General features: G+C 38.2%; 1 protein-coding gene across 1 annotated transcript in view; it reads left to right on the top strand.

The window, feature by feature from the left end:
- The window catches only part of LOC109965076 (leucine-rich repeat-containing protein 4C-like), a 39,163-nt gene that overhangs the window by 1,662 nt on the left and 13,661 nt on the right, over positions 1 to 23,840 (top strand). The window lies entirely within an intron of this gene.

Genomic DNA, 23,840 nt, shown 5'->3' with positions numbered 1-23,840 from the left:
GCGCTTATAGAGAGAGTATGGGTCTGTGATAGTCCCTCTTGCCAGCAGGACATTACTGCTAGAAAAAGGCCTACGTCATATGGTAATTCAAATTCAGTTCAGGTATTCTCTGTATTCACGTTTGCAGCAAAAAGAGCGCCGGATTGGCCAGGTGGGCACACTGGCAAACAGGAAGGGCATTTTGAGTTGAAGTGTTGTAAAGCAAAAGCTTCAGACCAAGCTTTATTTTACAGAATCTGCTCATGCACACACCTCGTGCACAGTTCCTCTTTCTTTTCATGCTTCTGCGTGCTGACCCAGTATGTATAAAACCCTAGGTAAACCATCCATAGGTGTTACAACTTAAGCACAGCTGGAGCAGGTTAACCACAAGCAGCAGGGGTGCATTTTAAAATGTAAACAGTGGAGTCCTAAAAGTCTTTGGCAATTATAGCCCTTTTAAAAACTGTGAATAGGACCTGTCCATCAGTGGGTGGTGCTGAAAATGCCCTGATGCTGAAAATACTTGTGTGCTGGTTGAAATGGGTAGAGGGAGCAACATTTGGAGGAGGCATCTGAAATTGCTAGTGCTGCTGCAAGCTGAACTGGTTTGCTCTCAAGTGTACATTTTCATGTTTTCATCTAGTGATTTTATCACCTATCTGTAAAATAAAGGACATGGTCTGGGTGTTAAGAATGGGTCTGACATTTGGAATTGGTTGCCACAATATTTTTTTATACATATATAAGCACATTTTACCAGTTCTATCTTACCTGTAGCCTATTTGATTGGGTCGGGACTTTTGGTCATTATATAGTTGAATCATTTGGAAGTACTGCATAGACATTTTAGCAAAGGGTTTTCTCATTAGTGGAAAGATTAGCCTATCACACACCAGACCATTTATTCTTTAGTATCAATCTGCTTTTTAAATGTCTAACAACAAAAAATTGTCATTTCAGTTATAAAAATGTATGATTTTTTTATTGTATTCTCACCAACATATGATGTAATTTGTGATCAAATCCTATATGAAAAAAGTCCTCCTTAATTCATTCCTAGTTGTCCTTTTACAGATAGATTTTGAGATAAATTTGGTTTTTAAATTGGCATTACTTTCAGTTTCAGGCCTGAAATTAGCTATTTGATTTTTCAGTACAGTATAAAACTCTGTTGACTTCTAAAATTACAGCAGCGCCACACATTAATAAGTGTCTTGAGTGTGGATACCTGAACTGAGCACAGTGGGACCCATCAGAACCTGAAGGTGCTCGGCAGAAATTTAGAAATGGTGTCCAGGTTCAGGTCAAGATCAGACATATAGGTAAAACTTTAGGCTAGACGGCTGGAGCACTCAAATGTCTGCATTGTTTATGATAAGGGGAAAACACCATACAAACTCAAGCACATTGGGCTTGGGTTGGGTTTGGACATTATATACTATAAGTGTGTCGGGTCTGGGTCAGGTTCGGACAGAAATATGAGCCCCAATCCATGCTCTGATCTGGTTTTTGGCTTCTTGAACTTCACTGAGCTTTAATATTCTGAAAACACACAACTGGACAAATGTTCCTTTTTCACATTTATACTTTAGTGGTAGCCAGAAATTTTTTTCTGGCATAAATGTAGTGCTCTGCTTGGTTAAGAAGGGGTGTCCCTTAAAGCCAGGATGGTAAACGTGATTTCCATGCTTAACATTTCAGGGACCTGTCATGGCCAATGGACAGGCATTGCAGGTTTTGGCATTTACCTGCCTGCTAAGGGACCAAATGAATGTAAACGGTACCAGGACCACTCACCAGAACCACTCTGACAAAAGCTTTCACTGTGGGGAATAACTACAGGTGACACATGTAGTCAACCACTGGTTCAGAACAAAATAAATGATGACTCATCTAAGTATCCAAGGTTGTTTCCTTCTCATTAAACCACTGCTTTTGTTCTTGCACAACCTGCTGCATAAAAGAGGTAATTCACATGTAATAAGGGTTTTACGTGATACAGCTCTATCATAATATTGCGCCCTAAATTTCCTCTGACAAGCTGCCGTTGTACACAGACAAGACATTTGTGGTGAGGTGACTCATAGAGCCTTATTCTAGAAATAATGCATCATAGCTGACGACTATATATGTTCTTCTTGGCAGGTTATAAGTCAAACAATGTACAATGCAGAATCTCTGTAAAAGTCACACATCTCTCCTTGAGCCTCATGAGTCTAAATAATAAGCAGCTGGACCTGCCAAAGGTTTTTACCCACAATATTAAGCATGGTGGGATGTTAATCACTGAGTCATTTTAAGGACCAGTCACGTACAGTACCTTTGTGTAATAAGCTGCTTTTATATGTCAAATGACCCATTAGTCAGAGTAGCATTCATTTTTCCTACTCCTCAGTTTTATGGTCAACCACAAAATCACAGCAGCTAAGTTGCAATCCAATTTCAGCGTGACTTTTTCAAAACAAGGAATTCCTTGTTGTACTTAATAAATATGTGGGGTTAATTTTGTGCTGAAATAATTAGAAATGATTAAAAGACAAATAATAGCATGCTTGTCATTTACACTGTCTGATCCCATCATGTCAGATGTGAGGACTGTCTGGTTTTCTTTGCTTTACATCCTTGTATATTGACTGCCTTTTGCATACTTTTCTCTGTGATATAAAGATTGATGTTGGGAGTGGTGCTAATTTATGGCTGAAGTTCTGTCTGGATAAAATGAAAAACAGCACAGTCTATTAAGGCCTGTGCATTTTTTTTTCTTAATACAGAACAGCTGTATGCACTGCTGTATGTATATGTATGGTATGTGTCTGTCTGACTGGAATGCAGTTTGAGATTACATTGATATCCTGCCTGCTCTATTTTGATAAATAGTGCTGTGTATCTTTCCAGTAGTACCTTGACAAAACATGTGTTTGTGTCAAGTCAAGAGACAAGACAGTCTGAACTCTTTGGACTGCTCGAGTGTGAAAGACTCTAGTGCGTGCCGTGCTGGAGAGACTTAGTGTTCAGTGTAGCAGCTTAAGTTATGCCTTTGTGCACCAGAAAGGGGATTATTCAGCAAATCTTACTCTGCGTCATTCCTGAGTCTGCATTTATAAATCAACACATATTATTGTGGTGATGTATGAAGAGGCTGCATCTGTGTATGTGTACCACTAATCCACTACTGTTCATTAACACTGTGTGTGTTATGTAGACTGACAGTGTTGGTGCCTACAAAATATGATAACTTGTGGCACAAATGTCATCATGACACATTCAGTGTTTTGACTGCAGCCTTTGGTGTCTTACTTCACCATCTGCGTTGTGTACCATGTGTCTGCAGTGGCCTGCAGCAACATCAACTCCAGTGAGAGCCTCTGATACTCTGATGAAAGAGCATGCTCAGGCTACAGGTGCCACGTTTCTGCCTCTTCAGCAACCAGCCACTTTCTGCAAATGCCATAATGCTCTTTATAGATCCCTCTACAGATTCCCAACAGCCTACATATATATACAGTTTAGCAATAACGCTTGCGTCAACATTATTTTCTGTGATTATAGGTTCGATGGTGCTGTGATGCGAGGCGCAGCTGAGTACCACCCACTGCTCTGAAGAAAACATAATCACAGTAAACAGTCCGAAAGGCAGAGCAAGCTTTTATATGAGAGTTTCACTGCTTTTTTAAAAGCCATTTCAGTTTTTTTCAGACTGGAGAATAACAACAAGACATTAAAATAGTGCATACAGCTTACCAAAAAAGAACGATGTGCATCATGGGAATTCTTTCTGAGAATGTGTTTGGAAAAGCTGGTTTTATTTCAGATCTGATGCCAAGTCCGTAGTTAATAGTTCAGAGGCAAACAAGTCTTTTTTTTTTATCTCCTTGCTCCATTTTATTAGTAAAAACTGTGAACAGTATTGCTGTAAGCATGGTATTGTTCATTTACTGGTAATAATATGTCTAGACAGGTTAACATTTGACTAAATGTATCTTTTATATATTGGTCTTGCATATACAAAAGCATTTCATTGGCTTTTTCAGTGTAAAGCAGGTCCTAACTACAAACTCAAATATAGGCATTAAAATGTGTGGAAACAATGGCTCTGTGTGACCCAGACATCTAAAAAAAAAAAACACTGCCAAATATGGCCCACTTTGAGCCTATATATCTAGATATCATTGACCTGCATATCACCAAATCTGACTGTTGTGATCCTTTATACTGGGGTGGCTGTGGCTCAGGAGGTAGAGCAGGTTGTCTCGTAAACTGACAGTTGACGAATTGATGCCCAGCTTCTCCAGTCCACATGTCAAAGTGTCCTTGAGCAAGACACTGAACCCCAAATTGCTCCCGATAGCTGTCCCACCAGTGTGTGAATAGGTGAACGAGATAATAGTGTGAAAATGCTGTGAGTGTGCATCAGTGTTATGTGTTATATGAGAGTATTTATAACTTATGTATTTTACTTAAGACAATTAACCAAGAATAGATTAGACCATAAACGTAATAAGATGATATTCAGCGCAATCCAAGGAAAATAGTAATTTCAGAAAATGTTAATTAGGCTAACTGTCACTGACAGAAAAAACCAGAGTCAGAGATAAATGACACATGTAATTCAATTTTTATGTGATTAAATTAATTTCAAATGTAGACCACTAAGTGGTGAAATATTGTAATATGCATATACAGTTGGTAAAGATGGTTCTTGTTCCTTCACAGAGGACAGCAGCTTGGACTCACAGCTGTTATAATGAATTTGAAAAGCCAGACTTGCAGAGGGGGAAAGTATCAAAATGTTCATAGAAACTTCTACACTCTTGTCCAAGAGCTATTTCTCCTCTATCCATCTGTATGGTCAGTATGTTCCAGTCACATTTTTGCCAAAACACGATGCAAGCAAGAGATCGGAACATACTGAGAATGTAGAATGTAGGTTTTATTGGTTCTTTGATCCTGTAAAAAGAAACAGAAACTACCTTTTTACACTATAATATCCATAGCTTTCTCACTGGTGGTGGGTCTGCTCATGCTATGCCTTCAATTTATGGTGTAAGGCATTTCCTGGAGGCTGCCGTGATGTGAGACGTTACGATTCTCTTCTTGTGCTTTGCTAATTAGGGACAGGAGCTGAGAGAAGAGAATCAAAACTTTACACCACAAGCATCACAGGCAGCTTACACAGTCAATTTACAAGTTAGGAAGTTTGCACAGCAACTGTTTACAACAGAGTCCAACCTGCACTTAAGAGAGCCATATTCTGTTATTTGATGTGTCAAGTTTAAACCTACTGTAGGTGAAAGCAAGCCCTTGGAATGGCTTTGCCTTAAAGCTCAGGCAAATCTCTTTGTCTGCTTATCGGCCTCAAAATTTTTTTTCCTCCTTACTGAGATACTCCCTTAGAGAATTAGGGATAATAGCTGAAGTGATGATTGTCATGATGAGTCTCTATCTCTCTCATGTTCACTGCCCCCTCTTCTTTCCATCGCTTTCTCTCTCTCTCTAGCTTCTTCCTTCCCTACTATTAATATACATTTTATCTCCTTCAAGCTAATTTAGTTCTGATGTCTTTGATGAGAAGATTTTAACATTACTTAGAGTCATGCAGGCATAGACTTTCATGTTGCAACTCACTAGGAGCAGACACTGATTCATGAAAGGAGTTACTGTACCATATCAGTGTAAAGATGAAATTATTATCTAATTCATTAATGCTTTGGCAAACAGCACAAATTGTAGTTGCTGGATTACACTAGATTGGCTTAAATGGCCGACATGAAACCCCAGTAACTGGTGCCAAGTCAAATACGAAGAATGGAATCTTTCTGACAAGATTGCCTTTTTAGTGTGTGGTTCTGTGTCACCTTGGCTGCATTTTCCCCTTTTATGACAACACTTTTCTTCAACCACTGTGTTTTCTGGACTTGAACCAGGCCATTAGAACATCTTGTTCTCTTGTTGCAATGCAGAGTCCATCCTACACTAAAGATGGCCACATGAGTATTCTATTATTTGATGTGTCAGTTACTGGTAAACCTTACAGTTTGCCACAGGGGAATTAAGAGGAATGCTCTTGTGATGCTAGTCTTTGAGTCTTGTATCCTTAATAATAGCACAAAGTCCCTTTGTTGCGAAATGTATTAAGCAATGGTTAAGTATCCAATGTAGCTGAACTACTTAAAGGATAAGGCCAGGCATTTTCTACATTAATAGCCTTAAGGTGACACTTTTTGAATTTGGCTTTAGTCTCCATACAGAGACTAAAACCAGCAGTGAATTGCCTCTACTCACGGTTAATGTTCATTAGCATATCAGTCTTGGATTAGCGTCATTGTCTGTGCCACAGACCTCTGTTGTTGTTCAAAAATGATTAAAAACACTTCAGTGAAACACACTGCTTAACTGGGTACCATATTTCTTTATTAGCAAACACCAGACTTGAGCATGAGTAGCTAGCGAATTGTAAACAAAGCTACGAGCCCACACAAGATCTTGTGCATGTACGGTTTATTGTGACTTGTACTAACCTCAGTAAATTATGGCCTCTAGGGCAACATAGCCTGGTCTATTGTTTTGTTACAAAAAACATGTAACCCAGTGCAGTGGTGTGTTTCCCTGATGTGTTTTTAATCATGTTTTGATAGCAGCTGCGATGTGTCACACAGACGAACAAGTTAATCCAGGACTGATGGGCATTCAACTCTAGTAGAAGCAATTCATTGTCAGTTTTATTCTTTGTATGGAGATTGCTGAAAATAATAATAATATAGAAATGACTGTCCTTGAAAAGAACAGTTGCAACACAATTTGATTCATAAATTGCTTCCTGCATCCTATAACAGGATTTCTACTAGAATCTATGTTCAAGCCAATTATTTTTATTACTTTTTTACTACATGCATGTAGTTACACAATATAATCTACAGTATGAATACATTAAATTAAAAAGGTTATTTACTGTAAATACTATATATGACAGGTAAATCATATCTATGGAAAGAAGACAGTTTGTTTTTTGCAGAGGAAGAATTTGAACATCTTCAACTCCAGAGTTTGAACAACTCCAGCATGAACAAATTTTATCTGTAGCATGTCACAGGTGTGGCTCACTTACAAAACATGCTAAGATTCAGTAGATGTACAACATCATAAAAATTACAGACTGGAAAAATGGCATTAATTAGCCAATTACATATTGCTTAGCTCAAAATGTTATAGATATTATTAGTAAGCAGAAAGCAATAAAGCAGATTCTGATTCTGGTAACAAGATAGAAATATGATACTACTTCAGAAACTACAAACAAAATTCTAGATTTTATGGGTTGGCAGCAGACATCTTCAAACCTCAGTGTATTTTGTATAGTTTGGTTTTTGGACATGTCACCTTTTCACTATTTTCTGCCATCAAATAGAACAGTTAAGTAATTAATAAAGAAAGAAATCAACAAGTCACTATTAAAAACAACCATTAGTTGCAGCTCTAGTGTTAAAAGCATCTCATGTTTAGAACACTTGACGCTGAGTAACAGTTAATGTAGTGCATGGTCCACCTTGTATGCAGTTCTGTGAGAATGCACAGTGGAGGATCATTTTTTTCAGCTTGTATAACTAGCTCCTGCTGCTTGGGCTTCAATTATGATGGCAAAGAACAGGAACACAAACTGAGGGGAAGCCCCAAGTCTTAGTCTCATTCACACCTTGGCACTGAAAATGATTAATGATGTGGTCCAGTTAATAACGTTAGATAGAGACAGTAGCACTGTTTGACTAACCCACCTATTGTGTTGTAGTTAGCAGATCCTGTCAGCTCACTGGATGAAGATGTACCACTGTCCTGGATGCAGAAATATAGTACACACATTGTTTCTGTGTCCAACTGGGCTACAGAAACAGTCTTTAATTACATTTTTTCAAGTCCAAACAGGTCAGAAAACATGTCATTATACCTGATACTAAGAATAAAATCTGACCTGCTTGGATACATAACCTTGGTCTTGAGAACCACAATGGGCATTTTCCATTATTAATCAGTTTATCACAACAGATCAACTGATATTTGTAGTAATGCAGCCATGAAAAATATTGTTGGGCAAGATTTTACTGAAACAGTGACCAGATGAACAACAGTATCTTTACCACCAGTATCTTGTTTTCTCATTCTTGGTTAGTGATGATATGCAGACAATATGATATCATGACTCATTTATAGAGTGTAGAGCAGCTAGGGTAAGGGGCATATGGTCATCTTGGAGCACAGCCATGTACCTTAAGGCAACTAAAGGGTTGGGTAGAGATCGTGGGTGTATTAGTTGTTCTGCTCTGCATCATCTCTGAGCACATTGTTTATCCACCAGCCATAAATAAAAACTTACAGTCATATTTTTTGTTTCATATTAGGGAATTAGGACTGTTACACTATCAATGCCATTTGTCTGTGCATGAAAATGAGAAAGAAGAGCGGCAAAAAGAGGAGAGGAAGAACACTTGTGATCCACAAAAAATGTCCTTGGCAATGGAAGATGCTGTATTCACATCTTATTCAACAACAGACCAACACTAACATTCTGCTGTGGCTATGATCAGTTGTGTTCGGCTAAATGCACTAGAGAAAACGTTGCCGCAGAGCTACAGAGTTGATGATGGACTGTATATGTCGACTGCTGATTAAAGGGAGAGTCTGTGGTTCCATCTATTTCATATTCATGAGCCAAATGGCGCACGTTGTAATATTCATGAAGAAATTAGACGTTCAAAACACCAGTGGAAGTGAGGCCATATGCAGAATGCACAGGGACTCATAAAGTAACTTTCACTTGAACCTCTTCCACTTTTCCCTGGCACAGTGCACAAATCTGAATTTTGTTTTCTTCATCACTGATCATGATGCTATGTTCCGTGTTAAAAAGAGCTGTTGATATTTAATATATCAAACTTTTTGTTGTTGTTGTTCTTTTTTGTTTTGTTGTTTTGAGCTTTTGTCCATCATTTTCTGCCATCTTTAAAAAAAAAAAACTTCTTTACTGTATGAGAGGTTTAGAGCTGACTGGCTTGTAAGAAACCAGCTTTGTTCTGCCTCTCTGATCAGCTGGCTCACTAGCAGTCAGACTGTAGCAACAGAAGTGTGTCCAGTCAAGCTCAGCCCTGTTTTAAAAGGCCCTGCAGTCCTTGGGCAGGGGCTGCATTTATAACCTAAAATCAAGGAGACGAGCCTGGACTTCTTCCAGGCCGCCAAGCTTGTGTGTTCAGTGTGACCATATCCAGGGGAAAATGCAGCCCTGCAAGGGAGCCCTGTGAGACACTTGTACATGTGTATCTGACTGTATGTGTGTGTGTTCTTGTACTTGCTATATAGTGAGACCAAAAAAGTATTTTTTGCTACAGAGTGAGGACATTTGTGGAAACTGGAAAGGGTGAAGACTTGGTTTTAGGCTTCAGGTTAGAATTAGGTGTAGGTTAGTGTTAGGGGAAGGGGAAGGGTTAGGGTTAGGCATTTAGTTTTGATGGTTAAGTGTTAGAGTATAGGGGTTAGGTAATGCATTATGTCAATGAAAGTCCTTACAAAGATAGAAGTACTACTGTGTGTGAGAGAAAGAGCGAGAAAATAAACTGTGTGCATGCATGTATATGTATAAACAGAATGAAAGAAAACCTCGTTAACCTTCAGACCTACTGTGAGTTTTACTGTGTGTAGACATAAGTGAGGACATAGAAATAATAGTGAAATCATGTTAGATGTACAGATAAGAGTAGGTGCTCAGCATAACAAGAAGAAACGATGTGCTGTTCTATCATATACATATATGTATATAGTCTGATCAGTGTCCTTCGACTTCAGTTAACAATCAAATTAAAAAGCGTCTCATTTACATTAGCCAAATGAGAATCTAGGGTAATTTTTATGATTACAAATGGCATGGATTTATAGCACATCTTGCCCATTGGGTGATCAGACTGTTTTACACAACAGCAGGTCTTATCTGTTCCAGAGCTGATCCCCTAACTAAAGGTCACAGTCACAATTCACTGATGTTGTGCGCCTGAAATTTATTCCGGCAGCCTGAAAATGACAGCAATTTAAATTGATGAGGAGTTGTTAACTAAAATATGAAATTCATGATGGGCATTAATGTTTGGTAATAACCTGCAGAACTTACGCTGTTAAAGTACTAAATAAAAGTACTAATTTTACATAAGAAACACTTCTTCCTCACAAAATGTGTCATCATCTTTTAATCATCTCAACCAAAACTGCAGCAGCGTCACAAGTATGACAGGATGCTAGCCGGTCACGGGCTCCCAGTCTGTTCTGCTGTAGTGTAATGGGTTGTTTGTCTCAGAGTGGATCCATGCCAACATGGCTCACAATTTTATCTCACTCATTATGATCAATAGGTGTTATCTTGTGACAAGTGTTTGTCAAGTAGGTTGTTCGGTGAATGACTTGCAGCTCACTAAAACGTCAACATCAACCCCTTCTTGACGTGACTGAGAGAAACACCTCTCAGTCTGAATGAATGAACATGTCACTCACTGAGCTGTCATTGCCTCGTGCTTCTGATTTTCATTTAAAAAATGTAGCAGTCCAGTAGCTCCGAGATAAAGGACCCACTGTCATGTAAGAGCAACAAGGTGTTGGCTCTGGTCATTAATTTTATATGTTTGTATGTTGTATTTTTGATCACCCAGGTTTCCTTCCAAACCAAGCGGGATATTCGGTAAAGTTGTGTAGCTCATGTTTTGGCACTAAACAGTGAAACTGTGTGTTCTTATTTACCAAGGACTGGCTATAAGTTTTGTGCTGGCAAAAAAAAAAAAAAAATTAGATGATTAAACGAGGTACAGGAAGTTGCACGTTTAGTCTCGTGCAATATGCATTTTAAGATGTTCCTGTTCAAGGAAACAAAATAAGGAGGAGATAATGGAAATATGCACAAATACTCTCAGCACCTAACCACAGATCGGTTGCTGCAGCAGACGGAGTTGCAGCTGATACTGTATTTAATATCAAGAGAAAACAGGATTAAAATTTCAACTGAACACTGGATGCATTGTTTTCAGTCTAGGTCTCATAAAAACTTGCGCTTCTTTGTAGAAAGTAACAGAAATGACCACGCATGATGATACACTACATTATCTCATACACCACAGTGCACTTGGATGAGAGCTCATATGGGGCTGCAAAGTTTGCAAATGTTATTGGTCCCTAGTTTTTTTTTTGTTTGTTGTTGTTGTTTTTATTTAAGTTTCTTCCAAGCATGTAAAACTAAGAAAATTGATATTGCGAAAACAAAATTGATTAGACATTTCAACAAATACGCATAAGACATCACAACATTCCAATAGTACATGCTTGAAAGGGAGTAGGAAGAAGTATACACTTATCTAGTCCTACCCCCTTTCTTAGACCGTGGTACCATTAGCCCAACACCGGACACTCAGACCCACAGCAGTGCAAGTCCCCAACAACCCCCATATATCCATCCTATCACCGCCTTATCCATTGTACATACCAAACAAACCAATTTCCTCATTGACCAGCCCCTTGAATTAAACACAGACCAGCCATGCCATGCACCCAACATCCGGCGTCAATGTTGGTTAGTTAGTTGGTTAATGAGCGAAAGAACCACAACATGGAACCAATGTACTACAGGAAACCTTGGCACCCTCTTCAGTTTATTCATTCAGTGACAATTAGGCACCTAATCTGTGCTAATTACATACTGTATTAATTTGCTCATTGTCTACTTTGACACATTTTTACAGAAAAATCCTATCATGTTCCAGTCAGTCAGTGTGCTCCACTCTTTTGTGACACCAGCAAAACAGACCTTTTTTCATTCTGATCTATGTTGCAAATGCAACTACAGATGAGTTTCTTTCACGCTTCTATTGCAGTATCAGTCCCTCTTTGCAACCACATCTAATAAGTCTCAAATTCACACCTAATTTTACATGCCAAGTTACACAAGTGTATAACAGAAACATGCACATGTGCTGGATTACAGAGTGGAACAATGGATAACACCTCTTTTAGCATGTCAGATTTATTAAATTATAAAGTAGTTGCATATTCATCCTCAATTGTGAGGTAGGACACAGTGAATATGAATTTGCACAACAAAGGCCTGATCTATCAGTATCTGGGGAGGGAGAGAATGTGGCAGGAGATTTGAAGATGTGCAACAGCAGGGATAATTTAATTGGTGAAAATTTTGTGGGCTCTTTACTCAAGGTTAACTGTAATAAGTTCAGGCCAATCTACCACCTAGGTGTGAGCGAGGGAACTGGACACCGTGCCAAAATTCAATTTTAGACGATTGTGCATTCAAGCAATATCTTCCATTAGGTATCGATTCTACAGTGCAGACTACCTTCAGGCTGCTTCAACAAGTTGCTCCAATTTTCTACATACAGTACTGTATATTACTGCTTGGGCTTTATTCTTACTGACAGCAAATAGAAAAGCCAGTGCAACACATTTACTGGAGAACTAAGCATAAGTAAAAGGTAATATGAAATGTCTTCTGAACCGTAGCCTAAACTACAGCTCTGGGCTGTGACATTAACAAAGGTGTCTGGCATTGCAAAAGCACTGGAGATAGACATGGGCCATTCCAGACACCAGCATGTTAGCTTGTCAGAGCCGTTGAGAGGATTGCCTGTGTAATGTCATCTGTATTCGGGGGATCAACACAGACTATTACACCAGGGCAGAGAGAAAGAGGGAACCGTGACTTCAGCCAACATTTGTCGCTTTCCTTCTTTTTCATTTGCTCATTCACTATTCGCTTTCATCCACTTTAAATCGTGACCCAAGACCAGACATGTTAGTGGAAGAAACAATTCACTCCTCTGATTGACTGTGAAGGATAAAAGCACTTGCGAACATGGAACATGAACTGCTACAAAACGAAACAATGAGTGGCTCAAAAATAATTTGTTCCTTCTCATTTATGGAGTGACGTCTGTTGTATACAACAAGAAATCCATCATCTACATGTATAATACAGCATGTAGAAGTAGAGGTTTTGTAGTGGTTACAAAATAAAAAGCTGAAATTCTTTATTCAGAGGTTCCAGGAGAAGGACCAGGCTAGAACCTAAATGATTAGTTAATTAATAGCTTAGTCAGTCAATTAAGAACAAGAGAAGCTTTGAGAATCAGTTTTCACAAAAATGCCCAACATTTACTTATTCCAGCAACTGAAATGTGAACATTTTGTTATTTATTTGTTTTTTTCTGAAAAATGGAGGAACATTTTTAAATTTTGGAGAGATGGCTGGCCATCACAAGACAAATTGTGAGTGGCACATTTTGTTTTTATAAAAGTGTGTTTGTGCCATAAAAGGAAAATGTCTTCCTGCACAAAAAAGCAAGTCCATATGTTGTCTGTGACAGCAGGCTCTTACAACTAACAGTAACACATTTTACTGTAGTTATACTACCTCATTCCACCATAGTAATTTTGACACAGGAAAAGGAAACAGTTACATGACAAAGTACACACAGGGACAAAGTCTGCATTAGAAGGAGGTTTGGGGTCATTAGGCGGGTCAGAACACACAGGACCTTTCCATAGGACAGCAGCGTTGTGATTTTTATCCATGGCTGTTCTACAGGCTTAACCCTGTGTTTATTAATATAATCATGATGATGAAGGTCACAGTTACAATGGCTAATGTGCTAGCTTCAAAGCTACACAAGATTGCCCAGATTTCCATTCATTACATGAATTTGGTGGTGTTAACATCGGCTCATTTTCATATATTACATAAAAACACTGGGGGTTTCAATGACATTATTGACAGTGGTGAAATAACTGCTCAGATGTTGAGAAAGATGTGACACGTGTCTTCACTGTAATAGTAATCCCCATCATGTTGCCATGCACAAAATGCTTTTACTATATGAAGGAACTGTTTGTCCAGTAGCTCTTTGTGTGTTACTGACACTGAAAGGGCACAGGAAGCAGAAGATGTAGTGCTGTAAAATATAGCTTTCTGTTGACATAGCAGCCATTCACTATTGTTTCAAAGAGACTTGTCATGTATAAATGCGATGGCTTTTTCCCCATTTTATTTTGGCAGCAGTTTTGGTAAGAAGTGATCATTGCTTTGTCCAAAAAAGGCACTAGTCCATTTTGGTCTTTATTGTTTCCTTTCATCCTGTAGTGCATTTTGACTTTGGAAGGCAATACCAATATTCTCTTAAGTTTTGGCTTGCAGATATTTAAATCAGTGTTTAGCAGCTTGTGTATTTTTTCTTACAATTTGTGTGAAATACTTTCATTGTCTGGTGGCATCTTTTTTCTCAGTCACATTGGCTCAAGTTACCTGAGTCTCCTTCAGTTTAGTCTAAACAAGCTGCTCCGAGAAATACAGAAGCATAATTTACTCTGCTGAATAGCAGTTGTTTCTACAAGAGCTACTCAGTAAGACTGTGAGTACTTAAAACAGCAAATACAAATGTTTTAATAACCTGGATATATGTTGAGTATCTAATGTATGGAACAAATTGTCAATAGAAAACAATAGGCAACAAAAATGATTACTTTAGTGTTTGATGTGTACTAAATAGCTATTTAGAGGCTGTTACTGACTTTGTTGTAGACTGGTTTTATGGTAAAAGGTGATTAAGTTATAGATTAACATGTATAGGCTGTGTGCAGATGGTTTCAATGATTTTAGTAGCTTTATGGGGCTTGTTGTGCATCTGTATTCTGCTAGAACTCTGACTTGATCCTCATACACGATCAATCTCCTTTTATAAATGAGGACCCTGAATAATATCTGCTACACACATGTGCGTACATGCACATGTACTGGCGTGCACGCACATAGACATAAATGCTACCCAGAGGAAGATTTTCAACTGTAGTCAACAGATAATAAAAAGAGAAGTTAGAGGTTAAAGACATTGATCTGAACCACCTGCCAGAGAGACAATTAATCTACTAGCTGGAATAAACAGGAACATCACAGACACCCAGACTTATTGAAGGACTGTTCTGACTCCAACCTTTACTACTACTGTCAGAACAAGGCCAATACAAGCAACTTTATTGTTCAAATATAGCTCAAACAAGCATCTCTTCTTTTTCCCCACAGACCGAATAGTGGGATGATCAGCACACCCTATTTTAGTTTGTTATTAACAGACATGATGTAGTTTTAGTTTTGTAGTTTTCACAATCAAATAAACATGCTTGTGTTATTTTCTTAATGGAGAATGATGTATTTGAACATTATAAAGTTTTTGTGCACACATTGTCTAAATTTAAAAATAAAATTTTCTCACAAATGTGTCAGCATTGTAACCACATGTGCTTTGGTTATTAAATGTATAATTTTACAGTCTTGGTTTTTGTTTTTAATTAATGATTTCTTCACAAATACTGTATAACAAGAAATAGGCAATGGTTTGTTATATATAGGTCATGTTGCAGATTTGCATATTTCTATTTTTAATTCATTCTTGTGTGAGAAAGTTATAAGCCCATATGGCATTAAAAGAGTTATGACAGCAAGTTGCCATGTAAACATGATTTATAAAACCTTAAAGCACGAGTACAAAAAAAACACCCCTTTTAAATATTGTACATAGAAGACCAGTCTATCATAGCTCCATTTTGGAGCAGGTCCTGATTTTAATTACTATACATGGTGAATTAGCTAATGAATAATGAATGGATAAAGTGCTCTGACTGCTAATGTGCTTGCAATTCTCTCACTCTACAACCCCCCTCACACACTGCCACGTTGCTGATTGTTTTTTTAACCCCATTCTCCAAGTCTGATTCACACACACAATTTTTTCCCGTCTCTGCTTTTCCCACTACCACTCAGATTTGATTAGATTTTCCTCTGTAAGGAATTATTTAGGCATGAGAACTGAGAATGATATGGGGGCTGACAAAGACTCCAGGGCAGAAGTAGACAGATAGTGGTTGTCAGGGGAGAGCAGAGACGTGTTTCAGGGAAGTAAAGTGAAAAAGCTGCAGGATTAAGGTGCAGGGGAGGTGCAGACATGCAGAGAAAGCCAGTGCACTCTGTGTGCTCAGTGTGTGTAACTTCTAATTCCATGGAGTTGAGATTAAAAAAGTTTTTAAACTGAAAATATAGGAAACAATATTAAATGCAGAATTACATGAGCAGAGGGTTATGAGTTTTAGTCTGATAGCCACTAGATAAAATCAGAATCAGAATCAGCTTTAAACACACAAGGAATTTGATTCTGGTACAGAGACTCTCAGTGTATTTTGTAAGGCAAACAGATGAAACAAAATACATATAAACAAAATAAAAATATAAAATAAAAATGTACGCATTCAAAATAGGAAAATGTGCAATCAAATAGAAATACAGAATTGGAAAAAAGAGATGCAATCTCTCTCTTTCTCTATCTGTCTCTATCTGTACACACACACATACAGGCACAGTGGGAGAACAGCTTTCTGATTGATATATAGAATGGTTATATTTACAATTGACTGAAATCTCATGTGATTGGTAGTTTATATCTGTATTAATCCAGGATGTTCTTAAAGAAACACATTAAGATTTCCCGCGAGAGACTAAGAAAGAACCAAATTTGTGGCTAATAGCAGTTAAAATGGACCTGTTAGGTATTTTTAGTCAGCTAGATATTGGATAGATACTTTATGTATTAGAAATGTTTAGTGGAGATAGGATGTCTAGTTAGACTGTTAAATGCTTAGTCATGCTTATGAGTTTCTACAGGGTACATCTGGTCAAGGATAACTAGAGAGAAGAGTTGATGACTGTCAGCAGACAGGGTGTTTAATATTATTATTACGACGTGTAAACTGTAGCCTTAGCCATAATATGTTCTTATGTTTAAGACACGACATGTTACTAGAGGTCGTGTGAGAATGTTTTTAGCTACACACCACTTAATCAACAGACACACACACACATTGATTTGCTTCATGTTTTGACTACTACTATGACCAGCTGCAAAGCTGGCAACAGAGACGTCTCGGTTGACGTTTCTGTGTAGTATGGGGCTAGCCCAACCGAGGGGATATAATGTATAGGCCTGGTGGGTTCAGGGTCTTTCATCTTACATCTGCCTGCGAGCAGTTTGGAGGTGCAAGATACCTGAGCGTGTAATGTTAATTTTACCTGTGATTCTTTGAATAAATCAGCACTGTTTTGAAGTTACTTGGACTGTCTCGTCTCTCAGAGTTAGCAATGGTAACAAGAACCAAAATAGTTCTACAACAGACCTAAATACAGCATTTGCAGTGCTGAGAGATTTGTAAACTGAGCTTATTTCTCAGGAGATGATTCAATAGGAGAGACTCTGTGAAAGAAACTCTCAAGAGCGCAGCGGTGTCGTCACATAGCAAACAAGGTGGTCAGTGTAAATTAATACAATAAATGCAAAATTTTAAATATTATCAAGAAATGTTCATAGCTGCATCTTAGAAACTATTAATTTCAGTTCATTTTAACATCTTCTGAAACAGTTAATAATGTCATTAAAACATTTCAGGATTTCAAAGAATAGAAGTAACCTGCTGAATTCCGTATCGTATGCTGAGCAGAGATCATGAAAGTTTGTGTTCTGTAGTATACAGTATAATATTTTACTTCATTTGTTATGAATTATAATTTATTTGTGAAGTGTCAAAAAAAAAGACAGAGAAAACAGAAACAACAACAAGGGCAAACAAGAACAAACCAGTGGGGAAACAAATTTTGGCACAACCCCAGTCGTTCACAGCTTATTAGCAAACCAGCTGAGACTTCTCACCATGAACAAATAAAGGAGAGAAAAAAAAAAGATGGACTATTTACAGTATGTTGTCAACCCTTGCTACACACAATCAATCAGCCATCAGCAGTGAGAAAACTAACACAATCCCTTGCCTAGCACAACTCCAGCAAGTCTGTTCAGCAGCTGGTTTAGCAGATAATAAAACCGAATAACACCTGATTCACCGCCACCAAAACACAGTTGTCCATACAGATAAATGTGGCAAAAGTTGAATGAGCATTTCTATGAAACCCAGTATTCATGTTCAGTGATGTTTTGACGTATCACTGAGTTTATTCATCTGCTGGGCCCAGCATTCTCTAACACTTACCTACCATATCTTTAATCTGACTCCTACTGTCACTCAAGCAAAGAATAAACACTCTGCGGCTTGACCTAATTTTATTTCTACATTGTATCTGCTTAGGCTAAGCTGCAATGTTTGGTTTGATAGGCAGTTCCTAGCCCAACTGGCTTGTTAGACCATTTCATCTAAGCCTGAGGCCCGCTCTGTTGTTCACTCATCCTCACCATATACTTACCTCACCAATAGCCACTACTTAGCAGCCCTGATAGAATTACACAGGTAAGTCTATAGGGACACCGGGTGGACACCCTCTCAGAAATGTCCTTTCGATAACTGGTGTTTTGTTGAGTTTGGTTCACAACTCTACCAAAGTTACACTGTGTGTTCCAGCATTCAAGAGCCACCCCTCTCTTCATCAGCACCAGCACACTCAACACAACCTTCAATAACAGGTGAAATTCAATCCAGTTTCACCAGCCACTGACATGCTAACCAGCTACAACCACCTAACCCCATGTCAAGCTACACAACATGTTGCTACCATCAGCAGCATGCTGCTCAAAACACCAAGAAAGAGCCAAGTAGTCGTCCTCAGCTTCCTCATTTCAGCAACTATTAAAGCACCCACTTCTATTTACCTAACTAGCTCACTAAGCTAATTAGCATATTAAATTGAACTAATTAGGTTGATAAAAAAAAATGTAATAACATTTCCCCCAACATCATCAAAATAAGAGGTAATGATCATCATCATTAGTGTGCAATACATAATGTTTGTGTTGCAACAATAGAACAAATACTAGGCCTATATGACCTTGCACAAACAACACAATAAAATGACTCATGGGGATGATTTGTGATCCTCCTGGTAGATCTGGGCCTTTATGAGAAACTATTTGTACAGTGTACATCCATCTTTCACAAAATTGTTGAATGCCACTTGAATAATTGGATTTTCTTTGCTTTGATATCCAACAGACTTTAAGATGGTCTCCCACCAAGCATCACACATTCCCCGCAGAATTATCAAAACAGATTAACAGAGAGAAAAGACAGAAGAAGAAGAGGGAAAAATAAAATGACATCACTGAGAAAATGCCAGTTCTTTAGCTTTTCACCATATTGGTGGTTATTATTAAACAGACCTTATTCCTCTGCTCACCCTTCATCGTGAGGTACATAATTATAGTAATCTGACCAAAGGGAATTTAATTTCCCAGCTGTAAATTGGTGCAGTGGGATGCACCGGTTGCTTTATGGAAGGAATTTATAGTGTCCTAAAGTTTTCATGGTTAGATGAGAACAGATAGGCAACATGGAACATTGTTCAGGATCCACTTTTGAGATTTTGAGATACTAATTAGCTCTAATGGCACCAGGTACTCATAGGATACACCATGGCAAATGGCAGGGATATACTTTAAGAAGAATAGTTGAGAAGTACCCATTGTTCTTTTTGTTCTATATAAAGGTGAATAGATGGTCCTCAAAGTAGGACAAACTAATCCTGATTCAAATAAAAATATGTCCCCTACTTCCAGAAGATTTCAGGTATATAAACCTGTAGCAAAGTATCATCAATTGCGCAAAATATTGTGTCACAACAGTTTTTCAATGTTGTGGTGTAATTAGCAATATTAATGATATGAATGAGCACAACTGCAGTGCAATTTGAATAAACTTCCTTCTGTGAGGACATGATGCATGTATTGCGCATGTGTGGACCACATGTGTAGGACAAAGTGTAAGTTTATTGCGACTGAACATTAATATTGGTTGAAGAAACCCACCAACATATTTCAAACTGAAATCGTATAGTCTTCTGCCAGCCAAATCATTTTTCATTTCATTCAGTTAACTGAAGAATGGTATGACATGAAAGCCTGTAGGAGTCTCTCAGATTCTCCACTGGCATCGCAAAAAGAGAGATTCATACGATTTACACTACAAACACCCTCTCTGTCCTCAAATGTGTTCTGACCTTTGATGAAGTCTCAAATGAATAACAGCTGCCATGCTGACAGCAGTGCTGCCTTGGCCTGACCTTAAATATGAGTTGCAATTTCTTCTTCCACAGTGGTAAATCAGGTGCTGAGGTATATGCACAAATTTCCATTTCTATTTTGCATTCCTGAACATAAGGCCTTGAAATACATGTTGCATGAGATCAAACATGTAACTTCCAGCTGAGCTGCCTTTCTTCTATATTTTTTCCAGTGCAAAACCTGCTTGGTAAAACAAAATACATCTGATTTCATAGTGTATTGCAAAAAATGAGGCACAGAACCACAGTAATTATGTCCTTTTCTGTCATATGTTGGGGGTATCCTTTGAAGAACATGCTTTTATTTTTCCATTGTAACCACAGAAGAAAGAGCTCATAATGCACACGCTGTGTCCTTGTCCTGCCCTTGAGCAAATCATTGATTCCCCACTGACCCACTGCCAGCTTCAGGGGCACTCTGTGTGAAGATGACCCTACACTGTGACCTCCCTGGAGGAAGCACAGAGAAAAGGGAGCTCCACTGTTGGGATTAATAGAAGTATCACAGTGTTATCACGTTATCCAAGCAATTTAAGCAAGCTAAGATAAAAAAGGCTTCAGCTTGAATATAATACTTGAAGATATGCAGACATCAACTGTGTATTTAATATAGTATGTGTGGTTGTGTGTGTGTGGAGTTTTAGGAATAAATGTGATCATGGTGAAAGTATGTGTTATCATTTCACAGCAAAAGTTTGTAATTATCAGGGTTATAATTATATAATTATAGTCCCAATCTCACTGCACAGTAAAGAACAATATAAATTATAATGTTAAAGAATCTATCTTTCTTATGCATTATGACAAAGCATAATGACATTTTAGTTTTTCTTACTGCATTTTTTTTTCAGTGCCATATTTGTTGCTTGCTGATGCTTGCGTAAGCAGCATACTTGTAGTCTCACAGGTGTATACTGTATGCTATTTGTGGAAGTATAAATAGATGATTGGATGTTACGTGCTTCTCAGACGGTAAGCCCATTAACTACACAGAAGTTACATCTCCTTATAGCTTTCAAATTGTGCATTTCTTAAAACTCAAAACATGATTATGAGCACTGGAACACGGCCTCAGAGTGGCTACAGATCTGAACCAAAGTAGATGTCTCTGCCCTAGTAATCCATCACTGTTGCATCAGAACAGCAACAAAGTACTGCCCACCATAATAATGCACACAGTCAGGAATATTGTGTCAGCTAAGGCAAGTCGGGGGAGCATCGTATTTCTGTTTGTTTCTAGTGTTTCTACATTTTTTTCTTATCAAAATAAAGCTTTAAATAACATTGTGACAGTTGGTCAAGTCATAACCCAGTCAAACCAGACAAGCAAGGTGTCTCCACCAGCTACAGTACACAGGAGTTTCAAAAGAGCTGTGTTTTTTTTTTTTGTTGTTGTTGCTTTTTGTTTTTTTGTATTTGCTCATGTTTTCTTAGGTTGCAGTGTGTTGAGCCCTCAGGGCCTTCATACATATGGCAAATATGGTCTAAAATAGTTATTTATTGCTTTCTAGTCAACACCAAATGTATTTTTATAGTCCAATGTAACAAATCAAAAATGTGTTATATTGTGCTTTACAATCTGTGCAGTATATGAACCCCTCTGTCCTTAGACCCCACAACAGCATAATGGAGAAACCTCCCATCCCCCAATATTTAATGCACTAAGCCTACAACATACTGATTTGATTTGTTTGTGGGTATGTGATTTAATACACATTTCAAATTCAGCTCTACTTTTACTAAGAGCAGCTTCTGATACATTATACATTTTTTAAACCATAAAAAATTACTTTACTAATCTTTAAATTTTTGTAGTGCTACACCAGGCCAAAACTGTTATCATTTGCAAAAATGAATCACCAAATACCCTTTTTAAAAATGCACATCACTATAATTAGACATAATAAAGATAACCTTAATCATATTTGTATGTGCAATCTGTTTCACACACATTCTATAAAATTTCGAGAGGCCATCAACTATGCATCAGCATGGGGATATGCAGCTACATACATGGCCTCATCATTGCACTAATCTGTGAGTGACTTCTTAAATACTGATAGATATAAGGCAAAATCAAGAGAAAGGATTTCCAGTGAGAGACAGAGGCAACAATCTTGAACAAAAGAAGAAAAGACTGCACCACGTATGGTGCCATCTGTTGTCAGTGTCCTGTCACACCAATGTGAACACAAAAGCTCCAGAGAGAGCTACCTCCAACTTCTCCTATTCAGTCAATTTTCAAACTAGAATGGCTGGAATTCACTGGCAAAGAGCTGTGACTGAACAGAAGACACTCCAGTGAACTAATCCCTTTGAGCACTCTGCATTTTGCAGGAAGCAGCAAACTGCCAAGATTGGCAATTGAAGCTACACCGCTATTGTGTCATTTTAATGCAACACTGTTGTCTGTTTCAGTGCTAATAATGAACAGTCATTTGGCCTTTTGGAGGTATAACTATAGAATACCACTGCACCAGGAATCTCAATGGTTTTTACAAACTGCAAACTAAAATAGATTTTATCCCTGGCCATGAAAATTTGAAATTAGTCATATCGTTAACTCCTTGACCCCGCTCTCTGCAGCTTCTGAACCTGAATGCAATAAGATTCTATCTGTTATTAACACATTTAGAAAGTTCTACTGATGGAGCATATAAATAAAGTAAATAAAGTAATAAAAAAATCAAGTAAAAAGGGAATCACTGTGATGTGAAACTCATTTAATAAATCTTTCAAACAAAATGAGTTTAGCTGCATGTTCATCTATTTCAGCAGTCACACACAAATCCTCTGCTAAAGGTGTAATCAGTTTAACTGCTGTAAGAAGGCAGCTTATGGGGTCCATGCAACTCATTATCAGCTGCTGGCTGTGTGTGCTCCCTTACCTAAACCCAGGCTGCCAACCACTGTGATGCAACTGCATGTGGAGGGAATGTGTTTCCACAGTTTCCTGATCACTGAAATAAAAACGTTGTGCAGTGAGACTGTTAATCCATATCTGTGTAACCAGTTACCAACATAACCTCCACTGCCTGAGTCATGCTAATATCTGACTGTGCTGCAATACCCTTTCGTGTACAGTCAGCTGATCCTGCATGTCTCCTTTTTAGGAGCTCAGTCATGGGAGCAGACTGGCTATATAAGCGACACAAATGCTAAGAGCGCCCTCGTCTTCCATCAGTGTGCCACCCAGGGCAACCTGTCTTAATCCCTTTGCAGAGGCCAGACAGAGCCTTGGCAGACTGCATTTGACTACGGAGGTCCCTGCAGATTATTTAGTTCATGCAATTATCATAATGGAGACAGAATAAGGTAATAGATGAATAGGAACTGAATTATCACTTGAAAGGAGTCCCTTTACCGCCTCGCTCTCTCCTTCCATTACTGGCACAAGATAACTACCTTCATTTACTTTACCTGGAATGAAGGCACATGAAATAACATGCAGGATCTCTGTGTTCTATAATATGATACTCTTTAAGACTGTAACACAAGAGGTGATCCGAGTGCAGCCTGTTTGACACTAGGTGTACCTACTCAACATTGTTTAATATAAGTCCCATTTCCAGCATTTTCAAATGTGTAAGGTGTCAGAAATGCACGCCTGGAATTTCACTTGCTTTCACCATCGTCATGATTTAAAGGAAATGTGCTGCACTGTCCTTATAGAACATTTGACACAATAGCTTGGTGTTATAAAAACAAGTTGGACAAGTGTTCAACAGTA

This window comes from Monopterus albus, unplaced genomic scaffold (genome assembly GCF_001952655.1).
Source record: "Monopterus albus unplaced genomic scaffold, M_albus_1.0 scaffold95.1, whole genome shotgun sequence".
Lineage (NCBI taxonomy): Eukaryota > Metazoa > Chordata > Actinopteri > Synbranchiformes > Synbranchidae > Monopterus > Monopterus albus.
The sequence above is the reverse complement of the archived record's forward strand: the minus strand, read 5'-3'. Positions and strand labels throughout refer to the sequence as shown.